Source organism: Argiope bruennichi, chromosome 4, assembly GCF_947563725.1.
Source record: "Argiope bruennichi chromosome 4, qqArgBrue1.1, whole genome shotgun sequence".
Lineage (NCBI taxonomy): Eukaryota > Metazoa > Arthropoda > Arachnida > Araneae > Araneidae > Argiope > Argiope bruennichi.
The window spans coordinates 98,357,646-98,373,785 of record NC_079154.1 but is presented as its reverse complement, the minus strand read 5'-3'; positions in this window follow the sequence as shown (position 1 = coordinate 98,373,785).

Sequence of the window (16,140 nt, the reverse complement as noted above, 5' to 3'; positions counted from 1 at the left end):
GAAGCAAAGAAAGTTCGTTGAATGATCTCTCATTGCATTTCTTCTTTTTATTTTGTGGATTAAGTCATCTTAGTTAACATCCTCGAAGTCTAAACCAATTGTTTGCCGATTTGATAAGACACCAGGCACTGCTGTGCAAACTAATTCTGAGGAGATGAAAGAAAAACAAAGGAGGGACCGCCTTTGGCACTATGCTCACGCTAACTGCAGCAGAAATGGAAACTCATTTGTTCAGTATGTAAATGATTCCAATTAACTGGCAGCCTAAATCTCGGAAATCAATTTGCATTTGCATTCCGGTTGGGTTGCATTTGGAGGAAAAATGGGTGACATATAAGAATATCTGTCATTTGAAATCTCCTGTTGCACTTGAGCAAAATATTTGTTTTGCCTCAATTTCAAATAAATCAATAAAAGGAGTTTGTTACGTTTTACTGAAATTGTTGTTCAAAATAATTTACTTGTATATAAAAATAATTGATAAGCCTAAGATGCGTGTATAAAATTAAGAAATAATAAAGAGAAACATAAATAAAGAAATAGAATCACAGGTTATTTAAGTTACATTTATAATTGTTTTTTTAAACCCTTTAAGCTGCAAATCCTATCAAAATGCGTTAGCAATCATTCACTGTTTTATATGATTGAAATAATGTTTGGCATCTTTTGTAATATATTCTCAGATGAAAGTTATTTGCTGAATTCAATGTAATTGCAATAGTTTGCTTTCTTATAACAAATATTTTCCCATCAAGAAAATGTTACTATGAAGAATACTAATATAAATAATAATAATATGAAATTTCATTTCTTAGTCTAGAAAATTATCGAAGTGCATGCCCTAATGATTTTATGTGATTACATTCATATATTAGTGCAGTTTTTTTTTTTTTTTTCGTATCCACTGCATTTTATATGGTCAACCCCAATGGGACACATATGCCCCATTAAAAAAGACTCCTGAGACACATATGTCCCACCTCCAATATTGCACTTACAGTTACTTTTTATTTTTATTTTAACAGATTATAGACATTTGTACTTTCGTTGACACATTAGATCATTAAATTATCTTAATTTTGGAAAAGAAAAAACTGGTATTGAAGGGGTTAAAAATTAAGTGAAATTTTGGCTCGTCTTCATTTCATATTTGAAAACACTGCTAAGAAAAATTATTTTACATCAAATTAAAATTAAAAATTATCTTTCTCATTATATAAAATTGTTTGCCAGATTTTTTTCCGTTTTTATACAGTTAGTTAAAAATAATATTTTAAATGCATTTTACAATGATGTTTTTCCTTGTTCAGGTGAAACTCTAATATTTTTGCTGTTGTGGCTAATGTTTCATCTTGCCGGAGGGTTTCTTATGGTAAACGATCAAGATGTGAAGGTATATCTTTTTTCGCCTTGTAGAATATATTTCAATATAAGGTACGCTTTTAATAAAAAAAAAAAAAAAAAATGAAAATGTGTTACATTTACTATTAAGGTCAATTTTGAATTAAGAATTTGCGAATATTTCTAAAGTTACTTAATACTACTACCTTTTTCTGTGATTTAAATGAATGTATACCGCTATAAATAGAAAATTGTAGAAATGAATAGCACAATGAATATAACGTTGTTAGGCTCCTAAAATAATACGAGTTATATCTTTATTAAAATTTGAAAATATTTTGTTGAGGAAGCAGTTAAGATATAGTTACTCAAAATATTTAGTTGAAATTTTTATCAGCCAGTAATATCGACAAACAAATTAGTTGCCAAAAGTGACAAGTAAATAAATATATTTTGTATTTCCTAACAAAATTTCAATGATAAATTCCTTTTTCTTCTGTTCTTATATTTCTTATCAACTTATTTTGGATCAGCATAGAACCAAATGAGTAGATGTTTAAGCACTTTCTGCTTAAAACTAAGGTTCAAAATTTTGATGACATGACAGAAAATATAACAGTCTTATAGCGCAATAAGACATGTCTGTATATTGCTTTAAAGATATTACGATTAACATGAATTTGAAAACCTGAAAGGGATTAAGACAAGGCTGGTAAAGACATTAAGATTAATTTATTCACAACGCCCACGACTTTACTTAAGTTAAATATCCAAATGTGCCAATTAGTCAGGAAAAGCAGCTATCTTGCACCTAATAACAGATAATATAACGTACTTCAATAGATATAACATACTTCAATAGCCGTAGTATTTTAATTTAATGTATGTTCCGAATGTTTATTTTCTTTTAACTCTCTTCATATTTCAACGCATTTAACAGTCATATCCTTCAAAATGCAAAATAGTTTTAGTTATAAAACAAAATCTTATATATGTATCTTTATATAAAAATACGAATTCCTGATATCGCTAAAAAAGGCACACATATTCAATAACCTGAGATTAGTTGATGGATTTCGACATTCAACGAAATGATGTGTTTATATTTTAATTTTAATTTATGTTATTGGAATTTTTCTTGATCCAGGTGTGAAAATGAATACCTCAACCTACTTGGTAATACGCATTTTTTAAAAATAAAAAATACACCTTATTTTCTCAAAATGCCTAAGTAATATATGGATAACACCAGAGGTACAAGTTGATTTAGTTTCAACGTATAGATATGTATTAATTTTCTAATGTATTTCAGAGGAAACTGGCCCTTCATAGTGTTTCTTTTACAGTCAAAATTTTGGTAGGCAGTAGCAATAAGAACAATATTTGATACTAAAATTCACACAAATCAATTTATAGATTCCCTTTTTTCCATCTAGCAATATTATAGAATTATATCCTAAGCTCTATTCCACAGGTGCCCAAAAAAAGGCATAATTTATCATAAGTGGTTGTAGACTCTTAGGTGAGTGTATTAGATATAAAAAAATGAATTCTAAATTGAACACTGGCATAAATGCATCCATTTTAGAAAATTACACTTTGTACATTCATTAGATCTCAATATATATATTGCTTTTATCTTATTTCACATTTACTAGACATAATGTAAATGTAATGGATTCCATATTTAACTTCAATATTTCAATATAAAGATATCGAAAAAAATGGAAAAAGCTGAAAGAAATTATTTAACAAGTGTCAGATTACGTTTACATTGATTACCCTATTAAATTTCTAATACGAAATTATAAATTATTTAGTTTGAAATTAAGAGATATTGAAATGATACTGATTCCTCGCTTGGTTTTATAAGGGTGAGCCATCATATAGAACTTTAGAAAGTAGAGGCTTTAAAAAAGGATATCATTTTTCAAATATTTGAATATAATCCAATATCCTTAGACATCGAATTTGAAAGGATGATACAGATGTATAAATTCTGTAGTATGTCATTTATACAAAAACTACTTTCTAAAACTGCCTAACCATTAAAGAATTTGATTTCGAGAGTTAACATAAAAAAGCTTTACTTAAAATAAACTAACTCAAAGAATTGGTTTCTTAATAAGAGAAGATCTGTAATTGAAATTAGGGGATCCTCAAAAGAAACCTCAGAGGAAAAAGATTTTTTTTGTAAAGGAAATTTTTTTTTCTGTCTTGCATTTATTCGAAATGCGCTCGACCCAATAAATTCTTTTAAAGCTCTTTCTGACAGTCTAATATATAGGAGTTTGACAGATTTATTCCCAGTCTGATCCGTATTAAATGGCCGCAGGACAAAACGTTCCAGACTTTACTTAAAATGTATGCAGTCAGATCTAAGTGAGCTGCAGTTCGTTTTGAGTGTGTTGATTTGGTTGAAATGAAGAGAAAAAAGAGAGAAAATTATATAAAAGTTTCACAACTGTTGCCAGGATCTGATATTATATCACCACATGCTAGATCTAAGTATATACTAATCATAAAATTTCTTTTGAAATTGGCTTATATATGTGAGACAGTGTTTCATCATTTGATTTAATTCATTCTGATGTTACTAATATTATTAAATATTTTAACTATCCCCCTCACTTTAATTTTAACTGAACTTCTAACGCCACTTGGAGAGGCGTTGGCGCAAAGAAAGAATTTCATCCTCTAGTAGAAGTGCGCGTGTGCGCGTTTTGTATCAAAATGTAGTTTATGTATTTCTTATATGTATTCTTTTGGTGTGATGAGATATATCTTTGTGATATGATCCCAAAAATAAAAGGATTTTAATGAACCTAGAAAAGTATCTTCAACTAAAAACCCAAAATGCATTTCACTCATGCATGCGATGTTACAATAAGAATTAAATATATTCTAATATTACTAGTATTATTAAATACGAATTAAATATATTTTAATATTACCAATACTATTAATTACGAATTGAATATGTTCTAATATTACTATTATTAAATACGAATTAAATATTTTCTAATAATCATTAATATCATAAATTAATAAATCCTAAAATCACTAAATACGATACCAATTTATTTATTAAATTTTACCAGAAATTAAGGTAATATTTGTTGCCTTAAAATGTTTGTACTAAACTAGATTTATTTAATTATATTATAATACTTTCATCTCTTCTACTAATAAAGGAAAGTGTTTGTGCCTATTAGAACTCTGAAGTCCATTAGATATATATATCTATACGATCTAGAACTTGTTACAGTGTTTAAAAAACTGAAATTATCCGTATGCCTTGGCAAAATGGGCATGGACATTCTATTTTGTCCCGTGCATTCTCTCAAAAATAGGCAATGTATTATTCATATCACAAAGCATAGGATGTACTGTACCAGGACGTACAGATATGTCTTGATATTAAACATTTCTTTCTTTACACGACATCTAAGAAGACATCAAGTAAGAATCGACGCAAGATTAGGAATTAATTTTGAAAAGGTTGATAAAAAATATTTTGCTGCAATTATGAGGTTGCTAATGACGATGATTCTTTGCATTCGACATTAAATTTTGAAGCCTTACAAGAGTTACAGTTTTTAATTTTCACTTCATTATTGCTATGAATGTTCATTTTTTTTTCTAATTTAATTGTTAAAATACATCCCATAGGGGTTTTGTGAAGACTCACAATGTGAGAATAGGTTGAAGTTTAGAAGATAAACCATCTGTTAACTTTTCTAACATCATAGGTGTTCTTCATTTGTCTACCTAAATTCTAGAATCTTAGAAATTTTGAAAGGAGCGCAAATAAAATTAGATGACTATACACTATTTTTTAAATACATTTTTGCAGCCACCTGGTTTATTTGACGATTTTCAGATAACGAGAAAAACATTAAAATAATGTATTTGCTTGGCGATATTCAAATGAATGGAAAAAATAAGATAATCAATTTGCATGGTAATTTTTAGATTATGCGAAGGGCACCATTATATACATGAGAGGCCAAAATGGCGGGATTCCTAGGTTAACTTGGCGATTTTTATATAATTACGGCAAGGCCACAAATATCTGGTTGCTAGTGTCAAATTTACGTCGGTTTGCATTTATTATAAAATGGACTATAAAATCAACATGAACTTTGTTTATAAGTTAATTAGCCATACACATAAACACAGATATAAAATACTATTGAAAATCACAGACTCTTTTTAGATCCTTGGTATCTAAGATAATAAATCTTATCCAATTGAATAAAATGCATTTTTTCTATCATTCAGGTGACAATTTAGTTTTCTTTTTCGGGGATGTATTGTACATGAGAATCTTACTGCTTATCCTCAAGTTTTCATATTAAAAGCTGTTGCATCATATCATTTTAGTTTTTTTTTTTTACCTGGTTGCAATGAATGATGTAGGATTCTGTCGCATTTTTCTATAATGAAATACCTTCTCTTACTTTTAAACGAACAATAAATAATTTAATGATTCATCAATTACATCATTGAATAGAACTGGTGATATTGCTTATCTATAGCCGATAAGTAATTTGTGTAATGAATTAGACCAATGAGATGTGTATAATTCTGTGTTATCTCAATAGGAAGGGAGCGAAATAAAAATGATTTATATTACTATTAATCTGAAATTATTGAAAATTGTTCAGATTTCCATCATGCAATATTCAATAAGCATTTATGGATCTTTTTTAATTATAACTATTATTTTATTATATTCATTATTTATTGAATTTAATATTTTAGAAATTTATAATTTGGGCTATACAAAACGATTAATATAAAATTATAAAATTACTTAACATTTTAATTAATTGTTTGATTTAGCTTAGAAAACCCGAAATTTAAAAAGTAGTATCCCAATATATTTCTGATTATCAGTATCATTATAAATTTATGATACTGCATTTATTAAATCATTTCATAATTCTATTTAAAAGAAATTTTTTTTAATTAAAACAAGAAACTTTTTTTTATTTTAATAATTTATTGTTTTGAAATCTTATATTTTCAACTACTTGTAAATTTAAATACGTGTAGGCATATCAGGCATTTAAATCAGCATCATTTCATTTATTATACATTTGAATGTTTCTCAAGCTCAATAATTCTCGTATACGTAGAAATGATTCGTTTTATTCTGTATGGTGAGCGGTTAATTAATCATGCATGACGAGGAATAAAAATTCCAATACTATGGCAGTAAAAAAAAAAATTAAATATAGAGGTCATTTAGTAGCCATTTTGTATAACTTTCGCCGTAGTTAGTCCCTTGTAAGAATGTAGAGAAATATATAGTAATCAAATATGTTAACTAGAAATTCTTTTTCTCTTATATCATTTCATATCAATAAATTTTGAAAACTAACTTTTACATAATTGTTTAATAAGAAATATAAAAGCAGTTATGTTATAGCATAGTTTCGCATAGTTTATCCGTCACTGATTAATAATTAAGTAGAATCATGTTTATAAAAATAATTATTTATGTTTAATCGAATTTAAAGGTTGATGGTTAATAATAATTTCCAAAGAATTCTTTCTTATATCATTGCACCATTAAACTATGATATGTATAGTAATAGTAATGCTCTCTAGATAAAGCAAAGTTATTATGTTCGATAAGATTATTCAACTATCGGTAAATTCAAAAACAATTGAGTGGACTTCGAGCATTAATCCTGGCTGTTTTCTTAAATTGCTATTTCATGGAGCATACTAGAAAGTATTGCTTCTTGGAAAGCAGTGACAGTAAATCACAAGGTATCTGTACAGAACTGGCTCAAAGGTTTTTCTAACTACTATTGAATTCAATTAATACTATATCAGGGAATATATTCCTCTTGCCTCTAGTTCATCATTAAATATAGAAAAATAAATAAGTATACAAGTGATTACTTGAAAGAAAATGTTTCAGGTTTATTCATTTATTTAATACATTGACATCCGCATAACTTATCTGTCATTCTCACCCATTATCTAATTAGTACTTTTCTAGTAGATTACCTTTATGATGATAGTATATATTAATAAGATAAGTAGATATTATAAAAAAGTATTACCAACCCTTAAGATAGTAGATTACCACATATTAGATTAACCTTAAATTTACTACATTCCTTTAATTTACTACATATTCCAAAAAAAGTAAACATATAATAAAATAGGGATTTGAATCGCACTTATGAACTATGCATCGAATATATTAAATAAGTTCACAAGTTTATTATAATTATTTATCCTTAAGATAAGAGGAAATAAACATTCTTAATAGGATAAACAAAATGAGGTTAAGATAAAAATGTTGGATTAACGTGATTAACCTCACCAAAAGGGGTTAAAGGATAAGTAAGAAAATACTGAAATAAATAAGAATATTAGATATTTAATATTTTAATTTCTAAAATTAATTACTGATTTAATTACTAATTTAATTATTAAAAATTAATTTTTTTGTTGTAGACGAAATATAAAAATAAAGCAATTTTTTGCCATCGTGGATTTCTAATACTAAATTAAGTTTTGCTTATATATTGAGGTATTAATAAAAATTAATATCAAAATTTATCTCAATAAAGTGAATAATTCCAAAAGCTCATTTTGAATTTATGCATTTTTTTTAAATGAAATATAATAAAATTGATATTTTTTCAACTCCTACTTATTCCACAAAATAAAAGCGGGACAATAGAAATGCAAATTTGGAAACTAGAATAGTTAAGAATAATTTTATGAATTTTATAGGATTTTGGATAAAAGATTTTGTTATGTATAATGGCTTTTATTCAAAGGAAAGTTTTAATTTATCAAAAAAAAATAATTAGTTCTCAAGAAAAAAAAAGCAAAATCTTTTTAAATAAAATATTTTTAGAAGCTTTGCATTCATAAATTTATTTGTCAAAATTCTTAAATTTAATCAAGACATGAATTAGAATTTTGTCAAAAAGGAAAACATTTTGATTCAAAGAAGGCTTGTTTGAAATGACATAAATATCTGAATATTTGAAGCTATTTTTTTACAAAACAGAATTGTATTGATTAGCGCCAGTTCAATAAGAGAAAAAAAAAAAAGGCTTTCAATAAATGCTGAAAATTGTACATTTTTAGATTTACTTTTGAAAATATATAATTTCCGTATACTCAATAACATAATTGCAATAAAACAAAAATTATATACCATAATAATTTTCGTTCTAACATATATAACTTAACTTCTAAATAAAAGAGTAGCAAAAAAATTTGTGCTTTTTAAAAATATTCGTAATAGTTATATATCTTCATAATAATTTCATGGTTTTCCTCATCCATATTTAGAATTTAGGGTAATTTTCATATATTTTATATAAATGTTTATACTTCCATCACAAAATTAAATTTATTTAATAAAAGTCAACTATGACAAATCGAAAATTTTATTTAATTTTGTAGTAACTTTAGAATCAAATACAGAAATACTAAATAAATTTCACTGAAGAGTGTTTCTTTTTATTTCTTTTCATTATTGAATGTCGTCACACATTTTAACCTTAATAAAATTTGATATAATTTAGCCATCTTATGACAAAGAAATATCGACATTTTTTTTTTCTAAATCTAAAAAATTTCTAAAATCAGTTATTTTTTTTTATTTTATTGACATCTGAAAAGAGTTATTAGCGAGGCATCTAAGCGTACTCTTCTTTAAGGACTTTTACTACCTTCTACAGCACATATGAAAAGAGGAAAAGATAAACTCATGATATGACAAAAAAAAGTTTCACATTGCACTTGAATTAATCTCGGATTTAATGAATTTTTTTTATATTACATTTCACGCCTTAAAAAAATCATGATGCTATAAGTTTCAATTTATTAGAGTTTGATTCGAAAATAGTTTGAGGCATAAAAAATTATTTTAATTTCCAAATAATGAATGGAAATAAAACTTTGAAGTATGACTGAGGTTTTCCATCTCCGTGATTAGTTTAATGCATATTTGAATACTAATGAGGAAAACTTTATGACTAAAACCAAACTAAGATATTTCTTTATGAACAGAATTTCACATATTGGTAAGAATATTTGAACTTTTTTTTATGATTTTATATTTTGAATTTATTATATAAAAATTATTTTTAAAAAAACTATTTATATCTTTTTGCGAAAACCTCTTTTCACTGCTGTCATCCGTCTGGTCACTGCGTCTTAACGTTGATATTTCGTTTTTGAACCTAGTTTCACAAAAGGTAAAATATGTTATATGATGAATTTAATTTTAAATCAGAAAAATTCTAAATTTTAATCAGAATAACGACAATCATATTCCACCTTTCCACCAAAGGCATATGGAGAGAATTAAACGACCCACATTCAGCGACTGCATTGGTGGGAACTATTGTAGAGTCTTAAGGGCTCCCGTAGGAGGCACATCCCATCATCGATATGCAGTAGTCATTCCCACATCATTGCTATGCTTACTTGGGTTGCATATATATATATATATATATATATATATATATATATATATATATATATATATATATATATATATATATATATAACCAATCTAAAGTAAGAAAAAGTTTGAAAACGAAACTAAAATGAAAACGAAACAAAACAGTTTCGCAATCGCAACTAAAATTTATTACCTATTTAAACTAAAACCAAAAAGGAACTTCATAGTATTTAGAGAGCGCAATTGCAGCTACTTCTAAAACACAGATGAATTGATACAAAAGTATTAGAATCAAGTTAATAGGAAAAACAAAAATCAAATAAAAATTAAACCAAAAAAATTATTAAAAAAATATTAAAAAAAGAATCCGGCCTGAAGACTTTTTCAAGGGTCACCCTCAGGCAGGGATTCAAATAAAGGGATTTTTTCTGTGAGGACATACAGACATTGTCTAATAATGATTCCTCGTGACCCGAAAATCCCCTGAAATTATGCTCAAGAGATATACCATTTTAACAGAAAGGAAATACAAAATAACAAATTAGAAAAAAATAACCACAACAAAGTAAAAATACAATAAAAACAATAACAATAAAAACAAAAACAGCATTAAAATTAAAATTAAAATTAAAAACGAAAAGGCCAGCACATACCATCCAACAGTCAAGGAAACTTTAAACAATCGATTGTGATTTCCTGTTTTTAAAAAAGTTAACGGTAAATTATGTAAACAGAGGTAGGCACCCAGCGCCATCTATTGAGTGATCCAATATGCAAGTAAAGTTCTATTTTTATTTAAGCCAAAGGATTAATCCCAAACCATACCTTGTTTAATTAAAAAATTGACATTACAATAATTTCTAGGAAATTCATTTTTAATTAAATTTTTAAGGAGGATATTTGATGCTTCAATATAAGAATTTTTATTATTGCAAACCCTTTTGATCCTGTTAACTTGTGAGAAAATTAGATTTTTGAAAATTTTAGAGTTTAGATTGGAATGGTAGTTACATAGTTTTGTTATTTTAAAGTTGAAATCATCCCTTTTATCGTATATACCAACTATTGTTTTATCATTAGCAATTTCGATTTTTTAAGTGTTTAATGGTATTAATTTTTATAAACAAGTCAAGGGCATTCCAATGGGGACAGCTTTCTCAAGTGCTTTAGCTAATATTTTCCTGCATTACTATGAGAAAAAAATAATTAAATATAATTTAATAAACGGGTGGAGATATATTGATGACCTACTTTTGTTTAACTTCGTCAATACTAATATTATTACTAATTGCTATCCAAAAGATTTAATTCTAAAAGATACAAATAAAAATCAACTTGAGGCTACCTTTCTGGATTTAAAAATTTAATTAAAAATGATTTTCCTAGAAATTACTGTAATGTCAATTTTTTAATTAAACAAGGTATGGTTTGGGATTAATCCTTTGGCTTAAATAAAAATAGAACTTTACTTGCATATTGGATCACTCAATAGATGGCGCTGGGTGCCTACCTCTGTTTACATAATTTACCGTTAACTTTTTTAAAAACAGGAAATCTCAATCGATTGTTTAAAGTTTCCTTGACTGTTGGATGGTATGTGCTGGCCTTTTCGTTTTTAATTTTAATTTTAATTTTAATGCTGTTTTTGTTTTTATTGTTATTGTTTTTATTGTATTTTTACTTTGTTGTGGTTATTTTTTTCTAATTTGTTATTTTGTATTTCCTTTCTGTTAAAATGGTATATCTCTTGAGCATAATTTCAGGGGATTTTCGGGTCACGAGGAATCATTATTAGACAATGTCTGTATGTCCTCACAGAAAAAATCCCTTTATTTGAATCCCTGCCTGAGGGTGACCCTTGAAAAAGTCTTCAGGCCGGATTCTTTTTTTAATATTTTTCTAATAATTTTTTGGTTTAATTTTTATTTGATTTTTGTTTTTCCTATTAACTTGATTCTAATACTTATATATATATATATATATATATATATATAATTTAAAAAAAATGGAAAATATTTATTTACAATAAAGTTTACAAATCCATTTTTAGTTTTTTTATTTTTAAAATGCTGTGAATTTCATTTTTAAATACCGTAACAGGATTTTAGATAAAACATTTTAAAAATTGTGATTTTAGATTCAAAATGGATTCTTAATGTTGGTAATTACCATAATGGATTGGAATACAAGCCTTCATTACCAAACATAATTTTTGAAAGCAACAATTTTTGTTGATAAAAAAAAGTAATGATAAAATCAGTGCGCCAGAGGCAAGTCATACTATTCACATGAAAGGAAATTTTACAGGATACCAAATGTAGGGTCTGAAACTCGAAACAAAAAGTGACTTTACGTTTTTTATACAATAAATGTGTCTATTATTTGGGAAATATCAAATGAAACTCAATTCTTTAATACTTTTTAACGAAAGAACCACTCTAATAAAGTAATTCTATTATAGAAAATTTAGGCTTAATGATCTTTCTATATCATACAAAAATCAACAGATGCATTTTTTTTCATTTACAGAAAAATATGATACAATGAACATATATATTCTATACTCATTATTCCAGAGATTACTTTTTTATAATTATCTTCGCATTTTTAATTCGAATTTAGAGCTGAACGGTTATATTTTTCATGTTCATTTTTATGTATGCAATAAAAATTATTTTTATTGAATTTACGTAGTTAAATATTCTATGCAAATTCTTTTGATAAAAAGTTTTTATATATTTATAAATATCTCAGAACTTAGAGCAATTCACATATACCGAAAAGGTAATAATATAAATAAAAAAATCTTTCTTAAATGAAGTCTAGCGCTTCTTTTCATAAAACTTAGTAAATATCTATTCGTATTACGAGTCCCAAAAGGTTTTTATATAAATCAGTTGCAAAAAATCCTGTTTAAGACTTTCATTTATGTGTCTCCATCGGGTAGATGAGATCAGCTGGTTTTAAAGAAATTTTGCTCTAGAGAATTTTAGTTAGGGAATAGAAAATAAAAAAGTTTAAAGTGCACTTTCAAAATGAATATTTTAATATTCCCTGACTTATTTCAGACGAAATCTGTATCTGGATCATCCAGAGTAATCACTTCAAAACATTTTAACATATTTTCTAATAAATGTACTAGAATATTATTAACCGCGTCCTGTTGGTGAACAATAGTTATTAACAAACTTATTAGTATGCGATCTTTAGGATATATTTTAGGCGATAATCACATCTTTATGTATATATGCATGTACAAGTGTATGTAAGAACGTATATATGCATGCATGAACGTATGTATGTTTTTCCATATGTTTATATGTATATCAGTAAACCGTACGCCTATATTTTTTACCTTTCTTCCGAACAATTGAAACTAAAACTGGTACAATATTACAGTTGTAGTCTCAAAATTTTATAGATTTAAATCATTGTGTTATCATGGTTGTGCAAGTATTGAAGGTAGATGGTTAATAGCTTTACAGTTGCGATTCCACATTTGATATATATCTCTACATTGAGAGAGAAATTTAAAATTAAAATAAATCTAAAATATCTATCAAACTCTCTCCGTTTTGTAGTTATCGTGTTACTTATAATTGGAACAGCCGGGGAAACCAACTATCATTCAAAATTTGATAGAAATAGAAAATTTACGTGTTAAGACCACATACAGAATATATATATATATATATATATATATATATATATATATATATATATATATATATATATATATATATATATATATATATATATATATATATATATATATGTATAATTCTGGTATGTTTGAGAAAAGTTATTGAAATGTAAAAGATCTTCTTAAATTTTCTTATAATTTGTAAAATATCGTAAAATAAATAATAAATAATAAAAATAATTTGTGCACTCTTAGTTGTATTTATGGCGAAATTCAATACAATGAAAGTACAAGTTGTTTTTCTAAAAACACATTGATTTAAATACTATAGATTAAAAAAATCGAATGAAAAATGCCAAATACCTTAAAGGAAGCATTGCTTTGAATATATATAAGTTAAATCTACTGTAATTAAAAGATATAAGACCTAATATACGATTAATGGTTTATTTTATCAAAATATTTGTTTTGTTATAAAAAATATTTTAATGTATAATTATGCGTTTCAATCCCTGATTATCAAATAGCATATAAACACGCTTAATTTGAAATTTTATATAGGGATTTTGGCATCAGGAAAGGCAATAATTTTGTTTCATTATCTATGAAATATGTAACTAACTATAATTGCTTTATTTATGGGGATTTATAGTTTCAAATTTTTAAACATGGACAAGCATGATTATGATTTGGATAAAATATTATTGAAATTTATAAATAAAACGTCGATACTAGTGGAATATGTTTTGAACTAGAATGCTAGAATGCTGACCAGTAGCTACTTGGAGAAAAACTCTTAATAAGAGAAGTATTTTATTTAACTATACAAAACATTATTTTATATTAATAACATAAGAAAACTGCAATGTAATTTTTACTTTTTTTTTATCAAAATATGTATTTTACTCCCTATTTTAAACCACAATTTTTTTAAAAAAAATATTTAATTGGCAATACTATCTGTGTAAAGAATAAGAGCAAATATTTTAGCAAGGAAACATTTGCTGACCTGGCGGAATCTAAACATGCATTTGTTCAATCGTTTTTTTTTCAGACTGATAGCATAGGATATTTTACAATTTTGTATTTTATATACATGTACTGATAAATAAGCATTACAATAAAATATTTTAATTATTTCTATTTGATGAGAATGTCTCAATATGTTCGATTTTCAAACTGTTTACTGTACGTAAAATATGATAAAATTGTACAATCAAAGTAAATGCCCCTAATGGCTGTTGCACTATGAAATCCCCTAAGGAATATTTTAATTACTTTTTTTTGTATTTCAAAGAGCATTTAGCCATTGAAATTTTAGAAATATTGTTTTCAATCAAGAAATTACTAATATACCCATGGTAAAATTCCTAATTTATTTACTTTTTCAAAGTTTGAGCTTAAAAACTGACATGTATTAATACTTCTTTTATAAAGTTAATAAGTAGTATCTGAATCAAATTCTGAATATTATTAAAATTCATCTAATGATTTAATAACATATTTTATGAATTTTTAAAAGAACATCTTATTTAAAAACTAGATGATTTTTTTTAAATTATTTTACAGAGTTCAGTTTAATAATAATTATATAACAAATAAAAAAAGGTGTTTATAAAAAAGTTTGTACAATATTTTTGAAACTAAAAAAAATTGAATATAGGGGTTAATTTAACTTTGCTGTTATATTTATATTCATATATTTAAGTCAGTAGTACATGTCGAAAAATAATGCAAAAGAATGTAAAAATTGCATAAAAATGATTAATCTTCTAAGCATAAATGCCATATTGAGATAATTTGTATCAATTTAATATTATATAAAAATGAAAAGAATAAGATAATGCTGATTGATAGAAACATTTGTTTTATTTCGTTACACAATTCTCAAGGAAATATTGAAAAACCTTTGCATATCATAACGCATGACATGCGGACGCTATTAATGAAGCATTAATTTGATGATAACCCGAGTAGCCACCAAAGAGTGTTCTATTATAATTATATATTTAGGTCTGATTTGGAATTTAATAAGGATACTATATATTCTTATTATTATTGATAAATTTTACAAATTTAAATTCTATTTACTGACATTCACAAACGTATCTTTAAAAGTATATTTTTTCATTAACCCTTTCTAGGGCCGTGGGAAGTATGCTTCCCACCAAATTTATCAATCTTTGTATGAAATTATGTAGGTTGGCATAAGTTCTGATAATTTTTTTTTTAGAAAAACAGAAACTTAGATGCTTTAGTTCTTTATTTCACACAAAATAATGTGTCTTGATTTGTTACTTAATTATTAATTAACCAAATTATTTAATTAATCAAATTAAATTTATCTAATAAGCTTAATGAATCCCTTTTCTTATTCTAATTTCAAGCCTAAAAGTATTTTAACATAATATAACTAGAAAAAAATGTCCCTTTAAAGGGTTAAAATAAATGTAATCAACAAAATAAATAAGTCAAGAAAAGTAATTGCAAATGTCAAATAATTTAATAATTAGATTTCAAACAGAGTTTGTAACAGATACAAAAAACGAGGTATTAAAAATTTAAAAGCAATCTTTAATCTTTCTCAATTTCTTATCCATTAGAAATATATTTAGCATTGAAACGTAAGCACAATATAGACAGTTTTCCAGATCTCCAAAAATTCATTACATGAAATGTAAATGAATTTAAAATGATTTAT